At 37.4% G+C, this 16,267-nt stretch overlaps 1 pseudogene; it reads right to left on the bottom strand.

Moving 5' to 3' along the window:
• LOC114216480 (ATP synthase F(0) complex subunit C2, mitochondrial pseudogene) overlaps nt 1-16,267 on the bottom strand; it is a 96,622-nt pseudogene that overhangs the window by 18,665 nt on the left and 61,690 nt on the right.

Here is a 16,267-nt window from a genome sequence, read left to right as displayed (position 1 = left end):
CAGGATCAGACAGTCTTGAAAGGGCCTGTTTGGAATCATTATACTGACATATGTCTAGATGTGTATTTTATGTTCTGCTTAGGGATTTCCATTTTTTAAACTCAAACTTTTCTCAGTTTTCTCTAAGTTTTGGTAGTCATTATTTATCTCAAAATACATGAAAAGGATTCTCTTGTTTGTTTCTTTCTTTTTTCCTTCTCTTCCTTCCTTCCTTCCTTTTTCTTTCTTTCTTTCTTTCTTTCTTTCTTTCTTTCTTTCTTTCTTTCTTTCTTTCTTTCTCTCTCTCTCTCTCTCTTTCTTTCTTTCTTTTTCTTTTTTTCTTTCTCTTTCCTTTCTCTACAGTATTTATTTGTCTTTCTGTGCCAAATACTGAGCCAACCACTTTCCCCAGGCTGCCTCGGGAGGTAGAGGAAAAGGAATATAACAGGACAGATGAAACACTGGAGAAAGACCCGTGGGAGGCCGAGAAGCCTCCTTCGCAGGGAGACGAGGATGACGAGGCCACCAACAGGTAAAAGAGTCTCATGGCTTCCCAGAGGGCAAGGCTCAGAATGGCGTAGGAAAAGAGCTGTTGCCTCAGAGACGGTTCCTGGCATAACCAATGATGACCCTTCCCAATACAGTCCTGATTCCAGCCCCAAAGCCAGCCACCCCTAGCATGGCAGCCCCAGCCACAGTGAACTTGGCCGCTGTCTGGATGTCCCTTGAAATGGCGCTGGTTCGGAAGCTGCAGCTAGGAATAAGCGAGGTCAGGGGACGTGGGGCTGCCAAGCCGCTGAGTTTCCCATCCGTCAGTGTCTCTGGTGTTCTTAGCGCCACTGCAGACAGCGATCGGGCTCGACTGAAGGGTGCTCCTGCCCAAGAAGGGGGAGGACATGAACTGTGCAGAGGCGTACAATTTTAGGGGATGAGGGGCTGTGGCAGGAGAACTGCTCTCAGGGCAGAGAAAACAGAAAGGGGCAGCTTCTCTTGCTTCTAATATGTTATATGGTTTTAATCAAATAGGAGGCTAGATGAATGTGAAGGAAAACAGTACTGTACCAAATGCAAGATCAAATATATTCAAAATGAATAAAAGAATAATTGCAATTTTAAAACAATAATTTTTCACATATAACCCAAAATAACAAAATTACATAAATAAGTAAACTGGAAGTTTAAGTGATGTTTCTCCCAAGTGTTTCTTGGTCTTTTGACTCATATCTAGATAAAAAGGAATGTTGGTATGCTTTTATCAACAGGAATTATATTCACTAACGTTTTCTGAAATAGGCATTTTTTAAAATTGTTAACTGAAATTTTACTAGGCATTTAGGTAAAATCTGCTTTACACAAAATAACTTAAAAATGTTCATTTTCTCTCATATAGAACAAGTCTGGATCCATGATTTTAAATTTTAGGATGTGCTAAGAAATAATTTAAAATGAATACAGAGCAATAACTTTCAGAAATTATTCAGAAACAGTTTTCAGCAACTGCTAACATTTATGGAATACTATATCCAGGAACTGTGCTGTCTACTTAATGTATCTTATCTCATTTAATTCTCTGCAGGACAAAAAGGTAACTCTTCATGCTGTTTTCCAGAGGAGAAATTTGAGACCCAGAGAGTTTAGTGAAGATGCCCAAGTCTACAAAGATAGTAAGTAGAGAAATCAAGAAATAGATCTATCTTCATTCAGGTCCAAAACATAGGTTCTTCCTACTATTATCAAACGATGGAGTTTAACAAAATCGGTAGTCACTCAGTTGGAATTTGAGGACTAAGCAATATAAATAAGAGAAGCAGGCAAAGTTCTTCAAACATAGTTCTCAGAGCCCATTTCCACCCACTTTTGGAATGAGCAATAAAAATAAATATAGATCTAATGATGATTGTTTTGAAGTATATTATGTAGACTGGTATATTAACTATTATGCATTCCTACAAAAAGAGGACAATAGTGTGGTTCCTTTCCAAAGTCTTTCAAATAAGAATAAGAGAAAACGGCTTATTAATATGTATTAATAAATTAATATATATGTTTTAAACTGCAGGACCTTGATGTAATCAAGTGCATTTAAACATCCTCAAAAAAGTCTCTGGTATGATTCATAACTCCAAATGTTTTTGGCCAAATAATCTCTTTTTGTTTTAATTGGCCATCTCTCAGGACTCATTTCTTTAAGATACCTTTTAGATGATTCTGTGATATAATGTTAAATATAAATATTCACTCTAGAAGAACAAGTACACTAAAACTATAGCTCTAAGATGACTGTATTGTCATTATTGAGCACTATGAAAACTAAGAGAACAATATAAAATAAAACCTGTGCAACAGAATTAGGAAGTTTGTCTCGATTTAATTTAGAAAAAAAAAAATATACAGTCAATCCAGTTTTTTTTTCCCCTAAGATTTATTTATTTATTTGAGAGAGAGAGAGAACATGAGCAGGTGGAGGGGCAGAGGAAGAGAATCCTCAAGCAGACTCCCTGCTGAGTGCAGAGCCCAATGAGGGCTTGATTCCACGACCCCAGAGATCAAGACCTGAGCCGAAACCGATTTGAAACAGAATCGACCGCTCCACCTACTGAGCCACCCAGGTGCCCCTAGTCAATCCAGTCTTAACTGAATTACTCTGTTTGGACAGATCCAAACATCCTAAAGTCTTTTTCATCACAAGCCACCAAAAAATTTAAATACATACTCTTCACTAAAACAATCTACAGGTTTTGTCAGTCTGGGGCTTGGGAGGCATCAGGACAGGGCCGAATGGACATTTGAGGTGCAGAGGAAGGGAGGGACCAAAACACAAATCCAGCAACATAAAAGTGAGCAGAATTATTTGAGGTAAGGGAAGCAAGCAAATGGGCCGTGTAAAGATGAAGGAAGGGGAGGGAAAACAGAAAAGAACCCAGGCTCAGTGCAGATTATTTGAGGTCAGGACCCAGGCATAGAGCCCTAGAACCAACTGGATACGATTCAATGACTTTCTGAGAGCGGAGGTTTTCCTCATTGCTTTCTGTCCAAAATCACCTCTTCTGAACTGCTTACCCAAATGGAGAACATTAAGTACACATGGCTGAGGAGAGAGATGAAGGAATACACCTGAAACTAAGTAACTGTATGTCAACCATACTCAAATTAAAAAAAAAAAAAATAATGGCAAAAAAAAACACAAGCCAATGCTTACAACAGTTCTCTTTGTACTTCGAGAGATATCTTATGGTATGGGGGAAAAAGACCCCTAAGATGAAGGACCAAGTGGAAGAAGGGAGCACACATTATTTAATCCAATATAGTCACTGCTGCTTCATGCACAAAGTCAAATTCCTTTATCCTTTTCTGTTAATTCCTGAAAACCGTTCCCAGGTTATTTCACATTTTCCCATTTCTAAAAGAACCACTGTCAAATTTACATGAAGGATTATTTCGCTGGAAGCTTGTACTGGCTCTTCTCAATGATATATAATCATAAACTGGGAAAGTTAGTTATTTCCCCATTATTCTAATGACTTCTCACTTAATCTCAGTGCAATATGATCACCAGGTATGAACAGAAATTAAAGAAAATATAATTTATTAAATATTCCTGGGGAACAAAACTACTCCAGGTAATTCTACATCTGATTGCCAATTTTTAGCCTAATGTTTTGTTATTGAGTGATTTTTTTGAGCATTTGTAAAGGAAAAAAATATATTTTATCTGTATATTGAAATAGCTCCAACATAGGCAATTGGTAAATCACACTACCTCTTCAAATGATAGTCAATAATACAATTTAATGTGAGAAAATTTTAAGCTAATATAATATTGATATTTCAATATAATATTGAAATACCTAAAAGTGATACTTTATCATTTTTAGGATCTCAGATTCATTTAGGATCTTAAATTTAGGATCTTAGATTCATTTTAGGATCTTAAATTTCTCTTAGATTTCCAGGCTTTTTTGTATTAAGTTAACATTTTCAGAAAATTTTACAGATAATATATGACACTAATTATTTCAATTGCTTAACTGTAATTATTTAAATGAACACACAATTTTGAGGCTTAAAAAATGTGAACAGGTCATAATATCTTTTCTAAACTAGATTCATATTATTTCATTCCAATTTGTCAACTTCCAGACATTTTAGGTTTATTTCTTAGTCAGTTGAGAACTTAAGAGTCAGACACATTTTTATCTCAATTGAAAATGTTTATTAACATTACATCATAAATCTCTCCAACATTTGGAATTCTCCTTAAGTGCTTTGATCCCTGTTTATACTTTTTTTGTGTTGAAAAACTTCCAATTTTATTTGAATGAAAAATCAGAGGTAAAATTTGAATTATAAGCAACGATCTTCTTCCACTAACCCCCCACACTTAAATTCTTCCTGTATCTGTATTTTTGTGGTTCTTAAGTGACAACCCTCAGCCATCTCTATCAAATCTGATTTTATTAAATGTTCAGCTCATTGCTTTGTTCTCTTTTACACCGATTACATGGGAGTTACTTACTTTTATAAGAACTGAATTTGAAATAACAATGGAATTTCATACATGGCTTTCATTTTTCATTATGAACAGGACACAATATATTTATATTTGTGTATGTATAATGTCATCCAAATAAAAGTCTGTATTTTTTTTTTGCTGAAATTGACTAGATGATTTTAAAATTTATGTAGAAATGCACAGAACCAAGAATAGACAAGGCAATCTTGAAAAAGAGAAAAACAAAACAAAATTTATCAGATAATTAAAACAATATGGCATTAGTTCTATTGTAGATAAAATGACTAAAAGAACAAAAGAGTGAGTCTAGAAAAAGACCCACATAAATGATCATTTGACTTATGATACAGGGACAGTACAGTGTGACAGGGCAAAAACAACCTTCTTGCTAAAATGTGCTGGAGCATTTGTATAAGCACACAGGAAACGAAAAATATCTTGACTCTTACTTCACAATATACACAAAATTTAATTTCTGAGAAATGGCTGATCTACATGGCAATTACCTTATAAAACAATAGACCTTATAGAAGACAATAGAGAAAACTAACTGAGTTAATTTGGAATATGCTAAGATGAAGAGAGCTAATTATCCAGGGGGAGAGTTGATCATTTTATTAAGCTAAAAATTGAAAATTTCCATTAAAACAATTTTAAGAAAAGGAAAAAGTGCCTCAGAGAATTGGAGAAGTATTTGCATTCAGATATCCAAAAACAAAACCCTCATATCCAAAATGTACCAGGAACTACTACAATTCACACACACACACACACACACACACACACACACACAATCTGCAATGGTGAAACCTAGGAAGGTCTACCTGTGGTAGAAAAGCTAGGAGGGAGCCATGCTACAAAAAGGTAAGTCGCTGCACAGAGATAAAAATATTATGTAAAAACACAGAACTTCTCCTCAGAGCTGACTTATTGTTAGATAATGCTCATAGCAACATGACAAAAATTGTAATCAATGGCATGCTTGCTAGTGAAATATTCCAGGTGTGGCTTTTGTGCTGTCCCCATGAAACTGTGCATGGATACTTATTGACATTTATTTTAGTTCCAGGGAAGACTAGAGTAGCAACACTGACTAGAGACCCTCCAGCATCCTCCAAATTCTGATTCTCCTATTCTTTATATATGTTTTTCTACACCAAAAAAAACTGTATTTCACAAAGATCTTGGGAATTGCATAATGTGAATGTGACACAACTGAAGGAAAGTGGGAAAAAGATTTGAGCAAACTCATCAGAGAAAAGAATAGATAAGACATAAGAGAAGATACTTGACGACATGAGTTGTCAAAAAAATTCAAATTAAGAACAGAATGTAATACTACTACTACACACATTAGAAATGCTAAAGTTTTTAAAAATCTGGTAATCCTAAGTGTTGACAAGGATGTGAAGTAACAGGAATCCTCATGTGTTGCTGATGGGAGCCAAATGTGATAAAATCAGTTTGAAAAAAAATCACACAACAGTATCTAGGAAAGCTGAATACACACATCCTCTCTATGCCAATAATTCTACTTCTAGGTATATACCCAACAGGACACGCATTTATATTCCCCAAAAGACAGATTTCAAAATAACCACTTTAGCATTATTTGGATCCACCAAACACTGGAACTATTTAAATGATAAAACTATTTAACTATAACTATGAATGATATAACCATTTAACTACTTAACTCTAACTATGTAAGTAAACTATTTAAATGATATAACTATTTAACTCATCTAAATGATCACTAGGGGAATGAAAAGTAAATGTGGGTAGAATCACACAATAAAACAATTGTATAATTCATTTCTGTAGAATAGAAAATATGTGAATACTAAAAGCATACTAAAGTATGCTTTTAGAAGTCAACACAGTGGCCACACTTGTATTGTGTGTGGTGGCTAGTGACTGGAAGAAGACATGAAGGGGACTCTGGGCTTCTAGTAATGTTGTGTTTCCTAATCAGGGTGTTAATTATACAAGTGTATTCTGTTTATGAAAATTCACCAAACTATACAGCTAGGTTAGGCACACTTTTGTGTATATACTCAAACCTCATAAAAAGACTAAAAATAAAAGACATCATCTATTACATACTTCTTAATTTGTTCTCTGGTCTCAGAAAGAATAAAATCCATGCCAATTTTCTTTTATTTTGCAAAATATAAGCAATTTAGAATTAATTATGAAGTTTTAGAGTTTAGCTTGGCCTTTTATTTATCTTTCACTAATTTAGTAAAAATCAAATTACATATATATCTTCTAAATCATGTAGCAAGGGGCCAGACTCTCATGATTTTTTAAGTTAAAACTGCTGCATCGGTATCATTTCAAAATTTGCTAATAACTTTGAACTAGTTAAAAAAGCAATTTCAAGCCAAATTAAACTATTAAGGTAGACTTGGAAAGGAAAAGAAATGCTTGTAAGCTTCTACTTCCTTCTTTTTAAGATGAGGTTCTTGCCCCTCCTCTGCACCTTTTTGAGATGAAAGAGTGAAATAAGAGTGACTGATTCAAATTTATTTTGTTAATAAATGATACAAGTAAACCTTGAACCCGGTTTCATTTTATACCATGTAGAAAGAGTCCATCTTCTCAATTATAGTTACATGCCTTTTTTTTTTTAGGATTTATTTATTTATTTGAGAGAGAGCACGCAGGAGAGGGGCTGAGGGAGAGAGAGAGGGGATTTTTTAAAATTTTTTAAGGTTTTATTTATTTATTTGAGAGAGAGCACACAAGTGGGGTGAAGGGCAGAGGGAGAAAAGACTCGCTGCTGAGCAGGGAGCCCAATGTGGAACTCAATCCTGGGACTCCAGGAGCATGACCTAAGCTGAAGGCAGACACGTAACTGACTGAGCCACCCAGGCACCCTGAGAGAGAGAAACTTTAGCAGACTCCATGCTTAGTGGGAAGCATGACACAGAATTCAGATCCCAGGGCCCCAGAGATCACGACCTGTGCCCAAACCAAGAGCTGGGTGCTTAACCAACTGCTGTACCCAGGCATCGCATAGTTACATGCTTTTACCATAATACCTGGATACCTTTTCCCTTAACTATGTAGTTCATCAAAATAAAGAACAATTAATATTAGATTATATTATGTATTACATTCTTCAAGCTCAGGTTCTTTGTCATTTCAGCAACATAGAAACAAATTTAAGTATTCTGGATTACTCAAGGCCATACAAATGTTGGAGTATGCATTTATTCAGTAAAAAAAGTAAAGATGGCACACAATTCCTAGAAACAAGAAGAAATCAGAAAAAAACTGAAGAGTAAATTTGACTATAGGTTTGTTGACAAGTAGGAAATAGAGTAAAAACATTCTTTTTTTTTAAAAGACTTTATTTATTTACTTGACTGAGAGAGAGAACACAAGCAGGGGGAGCGGGAGAGGGAGAAGCAAGCTCCCTGCTGAACAGGGAGCCCAATGTGGGCTCAATCCTACGATCCTGGGATCCTGGGAACCTGGGATCATAACCTGAGCCAAAGGCAGATGCTTAACTGACTGAGGCACCCAGGTGCCTTGTTATTAGGATAATTCCTCCAAAGATTGGAAGATACACCTTGTGCTTACACACATTAAATGCTAATCTGATGCAATAGTTTAGATATATAAGGTTACACAAACCAAAAAAAAAAAAAAAAAAAAGTTGCCTAAACTAAATAGAAGAAATTGTGTGTGAGATTGTGGACATAGAATTATATTTACTAAGATATTACCTGAAATATTAATCAATCTCATTTTGTTTGATGGTTGTAACTCTATGATGTATTTGTTGAGAAGACTGTATTTAGTGATGAGAGCAATAACCTCAGTGACATTGGGATATTTGCTTATGATAGATTTTATGTGGTACATGCAAGTTTCATGGAGTACTTACTTTTCAAAATACTTTTAAGGTTTTCTTTGTGTTACACACAATTAGTTAAGAATTCGAGTCAACACACTGCCCTTGTGTATATAGCATATGTTGTAAATGGCTCTTGGCTGACTTTGCTGAACAAGTTTATAAAGTTGTTGCAGTATATTTTCTGTGCCAAGGAGAAAATAAATAATACTTCTGGAGTGTTATTTTAAGAACATTATTTTACAGTCAGTACCATTTCTAATGGAAAAACTTTTGCAATGCAACTGTCGCAACCTTGAGATAAGGCTAAAAATATCAAGTGAAAAGAATAAAGATGACTTTGTGAAGCATTTAAAAACACGAAAAATGTAATTTTGGAAATAGCTTTATAAAAGTTTACTCTGTGGGGAAATGACCAGATGATAAGGAGATGAAGGGATATGATTAACGAATGTCATGAATTATTATGTCATATAGAAGTTAGATGCTTTTTGCATAAATCAAGGATATATCACCTTCTAACTCAAGTCAAACTTCAAAATTATAACTTACCACAAGTTAAAACTAGATTATTATTACAAATGCATTGAAAAGAGTAAAGAAAGCAAGGCATTTTTTTTTTTCTTTTTCTATTAGCTGTCACAAAGAAACCTTTTTGAAAAGAGATATATTTATTTATTTGAGAAAAAGAATGTGTGCACAAGTCAGGGGAGAGGCAGAGGGAGGAGAGAAAAAAATCTCAACAGACTCCATGCTGAGTTCGGATCCCGACGTGGGGCTGGGTCCCATGACCCTGAGCTCATGACCTGAGCTCATGACTAAGAGTAGGACGCCCAACCAACTGAGCCATCCAGGCATCCCACAAAGAAACTTTTTTTTTTTAAGATTTTATTTATTTATTTATTTGAGAGAGAGAGAGCACATGAGAGGGGGGATGGTTAGAGGGAGAAGCAGTCTCCCTGCTGAGCAGGGAGCCCGATGCGGGACTTGATCCAGGGACTCCAGGATCATGACCTGAGCTGAAGGCAGTCGCCCAACCAACTGAGCCACCCACGCGCCCTACAAAGAAACTTTTTTAAACTTTGTTCTCTGTTAGTAAATATAAGAGAATTGTATATTGCATTGGTAGGTACCATGGCTTTGAGCTGAGAAGGGAAGGCAAGTCCAGGAAGGTCAATCATGTTTCAGAATATGCAAAAGCTTGCAAAATAGGGTACTAATATCTGCCTTATTTAATTTATAAAAGCTGTATGTAGAGTAGTTATAAAATCAATTGAGAATATCATATGAAAATATTTTCAGGAAAGTACTATGAAAGATCAGAGTAGCAGGATAGGAACTGAATGACTCAGACCTTGGGAAGCAATGTTCCCCAGGTCCTACAAAAAAAACATTTATTGAGGAGTAATTGACCTACGATAAAATTTAGAGATTTAAGTGACCCCACCCCAATCAAAGTACAGAACATTTCTATCTTTGCAGTATGCCCCTTCTTCCACTCTCCAACCTCTAGCCACCATTGTTCAGATTTTTGTCACCATAAGTTCATTTTGCCTGTTCAAGAATTTCACATAAATAGAATCATATAGTGCACATTCTTTTGTGTCCAACTTCTTTTGTTCAACATAATGCTAGAGAGATTCACCCATGTTTTTGCAATATCAAAAGTTTGTCCTTTTTTATTTCTCAGCTGACTTCTACTGTACAAATGTACCGCATTTAAAAAATCCATTTCATTTTAAATTTGAAATCCATTTTAAATTCATTTGGTTGAGGGATATTTGTGTCATTTCTAGTTATTTTTTACTATGATGAATAAAACTCCCATGAACATTTATATAGAAGTTTCTCTGCAAACATATGTTTACATCTCCCTTGGGTAAATACCTAGGAATAAAATTACTGGGTCACCTACCTAGTATTTATGCATGAGAAATGAAAACATATGTCCACACACACCAAAATAAAGATCTCCATGCTAATGTCCATAGCAGCTACTTTGTTTGTTTATCTATTTATATTTTGAGCATCTCCTTTGGGCGAGAGAATGAAATTGGCTATTATGGGTGAAGCAGATATTCTCTTTCCCTTGTTAAGGGGATTGAGGATTCCATCGTCAAATATTCCATGAACTAGTGAATTCTGGGTACAGCATACTAAACTAATATCTGACCAATATGATAGAGGAAGAGATTTCTATCTGTCTCTGAACTCTTGAACCCTAGGCTCTGAGACATGGACACCTGGAACACATCAGCAGTGGGGGATGGTAGAAGAAATAGTAAGCTATTAGTATTGTACTGATGTGGAGATAGACTGAGTATAAACAGCAGCACTAGCAGCCGCCCCTCCCCCCTTTTCATAGAGCAGCAGTGGCAAAGGACTTGCAGTAGCTCAGGGATCAGCTTGGAGTCCTGAGGCAAAAGTGGGGCCATGACTTGTGTTGAGCAGTTGAGGATGCAACTGTCCAGGAGAGGGGTCCTGCCATGAGGGTCAGCATTGGCACAAACAGACCAGAGGGCCACAGTAAAGGAATCTATTCAGAGCACTGCACCTTGAGAACACCCCAGAAATACAACTCAAGAGATGACGTTTTTTGCAGGAGATTAATATTTGGCTAGCAGGCTTTACAGGCTTATAATTGAATAATGTGGATATACAAATTCCAAATGTTCTCATTTGCTGTCACTGATTTAGGACAGCAGTAGAAATGGGGTTTGCTTTTGTTAATGTAAGTAAGTCATATGTTCAGGACTTATAATACTCAATCTTACAGATGTTAACCTAAAACTAATCAACCCAAGACGTATTCTTCTGATTAACTTTACTAAGTCCATTCAGTTTTGGAAACCCTTAGAAAATTAGTGGTAAAACTGTTGGAATATTTCTACCATGCAGGCTTGGATAATTATATGAATCTGTATCCACTAATTTCAAATATTATTTCCTTTTCCCTAAGTACTACATTGCATTAATAAAAATATTAAGATAATCCGTTGGTCACTGGAGTTAATATTTTTTCTGGAAAAGTCCAGAATTCTTTCCCAGGGAATCTTCCCACATTTCTCAATTAAAAATTCCAGGCGGAGCAAGATGGCGGAGGAGTAGGAGACCAGGATTTCATCTGGTCTCAGGAATTCAGCTGAATAGGGATCAAACCATTCTGAACACCTACGAACTCAACAGGAGATCGAGGATAAGAATAGTAACAACACTCTGAACAGAGAAGCAACCACTTTCCGGAAGGTAGGATGTGCGGAGAAGTGAATCCGAGGCGATATTCGGGAGGATGAACGGCGGGGGAGGGGGCCTCCGTCGGCCGCTTCTGGCAAGTGCTAGAGCCGCGGAGCACAAAATCGGAACTTTTAGAAGCCGGCTCCGCTGAGGGACGTCGCTGCAGTGGCTAAGCGGGGGGTGGAACCCTCGCAGGACAGTGTGGTCTCAGGACCCTCGGGGTCACAGAAAGACCGGGGGTGCCTGAGGGCGGCAGAGCTCCCAGGTATCGGAGCGGGGAAGCCGGCTGCAGAGACGGAGCCGAGGCGCGGGCTCTCAGCTCGGGGTTGCCATAAACCGTGATCCGTGGCCCAGTCGGGCCACTGCTCCTCCAGCAGGGACCCAACAGGCGGCAGAGCCGGGGAGACTCCCCTTCCTCCCCCGGGAGGAGTGGTGCGGGAGCGCACCGCAGGGAACTGCTGGGTTTGGAGACTCCACACGGGGTCGGGTGCCAGACATAGAAACGCTCGGTCACAGGCCGGGTGAGCACGGAGTGCGGCCGGAGACTGGGGACACGGGAGTGACTGTTTTCTCTGGGGGCACACTGAGGAGCGGGGCCCCGAGTTCTCAGCTCCTCCAGGCGGAGATTGGGAGGCCACCATTTTCACCCTAGTCTTCCAAAGCTGAACCGAGAGCTTGCAGGGAACAAAAGCTCCTGAGAGCAAACCGGAGCAGCTTGAGTAGCCCGGACTCACAAGGGCAGGGCAATTCTGCCTCCGGCAAAGACATTTGGGAACCACGGCAACAGGCCCCTCCCCCAGAAGATCAGCACGAACAGCCAGCAAGCCAAGACCAAGTTTACCGATTAAGGAGAACGGGAGAACTCCAGCGCTAGGGGAGTACTGCACATAGAATTCATGGCTTTTTTACCATAATTCATTAGTTTTTCAAAATTAATTTTTTAACTGCTTTTTTTTGATTTTTTCTTTTTCCCTTTTTCAAACAACATCTTATCAATCCCTTTTTTAAAAAAACATTTTTTATTTTTCATTTTTAGAGTCATATTTTTATCCCTTCGTAGTAGTTACCCTTATTTTTGGCATATATATATATAAGTTGTTCTCTCTTTAAGATTTTGATATAAAATTTCTTCTAACAGTTCAAAATATACCCTAAATCGCTAGTGTATGGCTTTGTTCTATTCTCTTGCCTGATCACATTCTCTCCTTTTTTTTTTCTTTTTCTTTTTAAATCTTCTTCTTTAAAAAAAAAAAAAAAACAACTTCTTATCTTATCAATTCCTTTTATAAAATCTTTTATAATTTTCATCTTTACAGTCATCTTACATCCCTTCATTGTATCAACTCTTATTTTGTACATATATAAGTCTTTCTTCCTTTAAACTTTTAGCAGGCACTTTCTTCTAACAGACCAAAATATGCCCAAAAGGTAGTGTGTGGCACTGGTCTATGCACTAGCCTGATCATATTTGATCATATTCTGGTTATTTTTGTTGTTGTTGTTCTGTTTTTGTTTCTTTTTATCTTTTTCTTTTCCCTTTTATTTTTCTCTTCTTTCTTTCCCTTTCTTGTCCCCTGGTTTCAGGTCTTTTCTGATTTGTATAGAGTATATTTGCTGGAGATATTATTAACCTGTCAGCACACTGTTGTCTCATTCATCTATTCTCCTCTGGAAAAAATGACAAGACAAAAAAAAAAAAAATCACCTCAGCAAAAAGAACAAGAGGTAGACCGTCTGCCAGGGACCTACTCAATACTGACATTAGTACGGTGTCAGACCTAGAGTTCAGAATCATGACTTTAAAGATACTAGCTGGGCTTGAAAAAAGCGTGGAAGTTATTAGAGAAACCCTTTCTGGAGAAATAAAAGAACTAAAATCTAACTAAGTCGAAATCAAAAAGGCTATTAATGAGGTGCAATCAAAAATGGGGGCACTAACTGCTAGGATAAATGAGGCAGAAGAAAGAATCAGCGATATAGAAGACCAAATGATGGAAAATAAAGAGGCTGAGAAAAAGAGAGTTAACAACTACAGGATCACGAGGGCAGAATTCGAGAGATAAGCGATATGATAAGACGAAACAACATTAGAATAATTGGGATCCCATGGGCGCCTGGGTGGCTCAGTTGGTTAAGCGACTGCCTTTGGCTCAGGTCATGATACTGGAGTCCTGGGATCGAGTCCCACGTAAGGCTCCCTGCTCAGCGGGGAGTCTGCTTCTCCCTCTGACCTTCTTCCCTCTCGTGCTCTCTATCTCTCATTCTCTCTCTCTCCCTCTCAAATAAATAAATAAAATCTTTAAAAAAAAAAAAGAATAATTGGGATCCCAGAGGAAAAAGAAAGAGAGAGAGGGGCAGAAGGCATATTGGAGCAAATAATAGCAGAGAACTTCCCTAATGTGGGGAAGGAAACAGGCATCAAAATCCAGGAGGCACAGAGAACCCCTCTCAAAATCAATAAAAATAGGTCAAGACCCCGACATCTAATAGTAAAACTTACAAGTCTCAGAGACAAAGAGAAAATCCTGAAAGCATCTTGGGAGAAGAGATATGTAACCTACAATGGTAGAAACATTAGAATGGCAACAGACCTATCCACAGAGACCTGGCAGGCCAGAAAGGACTGGCATGATATCTTCAGAGCACTAAACGAGAAAAATATGCAGCCAAGAATACTATATCGAGCTAGGCTCTCACTGAAAATTGAGGGAGAGATAAAAATTTTCCAGGACAAACAAAAACTAAAGGAATTTGCAAACATGAACCCAGCCCTCCAAGAAATATTGAAAGGGGTCCTCTAAGCAAAAAGAGCCTAAAAGCAGCATAGATCAGAAAGGAACACAGACAATATACAGTAACAGTCACCTTACAGACAATACAATGGCACTAAAGTCATACCTTTCAATAGTTACCCTGAATATGAATGGGCTAAATGCCCCAATCAAAAGACACAGGCTATCAGATTGGATTAAAAAACAAGACCCATCAATATGCTGTCTGCAAGAGACTCATTTTAGACCCAAAGACACCCCCAGATTGAAAGTGAGGGGGTGGAAAACCATTTACCATGCTAATGGACACCAAAAGAAAGCTGGGGTGGCAATCCTTATATCAGACAAATTAGATTTTAAACCAAAGACAGTGATAAGAGATGAAGAAGGACACTATATCCTACTTAAAGGGTCTATCCACCAAGAAGATTTAACAATTGTAAATATCTATGCCCCTAACATGGGAGCAGCCAATTATATAAGGCAATTAATAACAAAAGCAAAGAAACACATTGACAACAATACAATAATAGTGGGGGACTTTTAACACCCCCCTGACTGAAATGGAAAGATCATCTAAGCAAAAATCAACAAGGAAATAAAGACTTTAAATGACACACTGGACCAAATAGACTTTACAGATATATTCAGAACATTCCTTCCCAAAGCAACGGAATACACATTCTTCTCTAGTGCCCATGGAACATTCTCCAGAACTGATCACATCCTGGGTCACAAATCAGGTCTCAACTGGTACCAAAAGATTGGGATCATTCCCTGCATATTTTCAGACCACAATGCTTTGAAACTAGAACTCAATCACAAGAGGAAAGTCGGAAAGAACTCAAATACATGGAGGCTAAAGAGTATCCCACTAAAGAATGAATGGGTCAACCAGGAAATTAAAGAAGAATTAAAAAAATTCATGGAAACCAATGAAAATGAAAACACAACTGTTCAAAATCTTTGGGATACAGCAAAGGCAGTCCTGAGAGGAAAGTATATAGCAATACAAGCCTTTCTCAAGAAACAAGAAAGGTCTCAAATACACAACCTAATCCTACACGTAAAGGAGCTAGAGAAAAAACAGCAAATAAAGCCTAAACCCAGCAGGAGAAGAGAAATAATAAAGATCAGAGCAGAAATCAATGAAATAGGAACCAAAAGAACAGTAGAACAGATCAACGAAACTAGGAGCTGGTTCTTTGACCCAAATCAACAAAATCATGAATGAAAGAGGAGAGATCACAACCAACACCAAAGAAATACAAACAATTATAAGAACATATTATGAGCAACTCTATGCCAGCAAATTAGATAACCTGGAAGAAACGGGTGCATTCCTAGAGATGTATCAACTACCAAAATTGAACCTGGAAGAAATAGAAAACCTGAACAGACCTATAACCACTAACAAAATTGAAGCAGTTATCAAAAATCTCCCAACAAACAAAAGCCCAGGGCCAGATGGCTTCCCAGGGGAATTCTATCAGACATTTCAAGAAGAATTAATACCTATTCTCCTGAAACTGTTCCAAATAATAGAAATGGAAGGGAAACTTCCAAACTCATTTTATGAGGCCAGCATTACCTTGATCCCAAAACCAGAAAAACACCCCATCAAAAAGGAGAATTACAGACCAATATCCTTGATGAACATGGATGCAAAAAATCTCACCAAAATACTAGCCAACAGGATACAACAGTACATTAAAAGGATTATTCACCATGACCAGTGCGATTTATCCCTGCGCTGCAAGGCTGGTTCAACATCCGCAAATCAATCAATGTAATACAATACATTAACAAAAGAAAGAACAAGAATCATATGATCCTCTCAATAGTTCAGAAAAAACATTTGACAAAGTACCGCATCCTTTCTTGATCAAAACTCTTCAGAGTATA

The sequence above is a fragment of the Eumetopias jubatus genome, unplaced genomic scaffold, assembly GCF_037043125.1.
Source record: "Eumetopias jubatus isolate StellerSeaLion01/CBP00866 unplaced genomic scaffold, mEumJub1_p1.0 scaffold_3, whole genome shotgun sequence".
Lineage (NCBI taxonomy): Eukaryota > Metazoa > Chordata > Mammalia > Carnivora > Otariidae > Eumetopias > Eumetopias jubatus.
The sequence above is the reverse complement of the archived record's forward strand: the minus strand, read 5'-3'. Positions and strand labels throughout refer to the sequence as shown.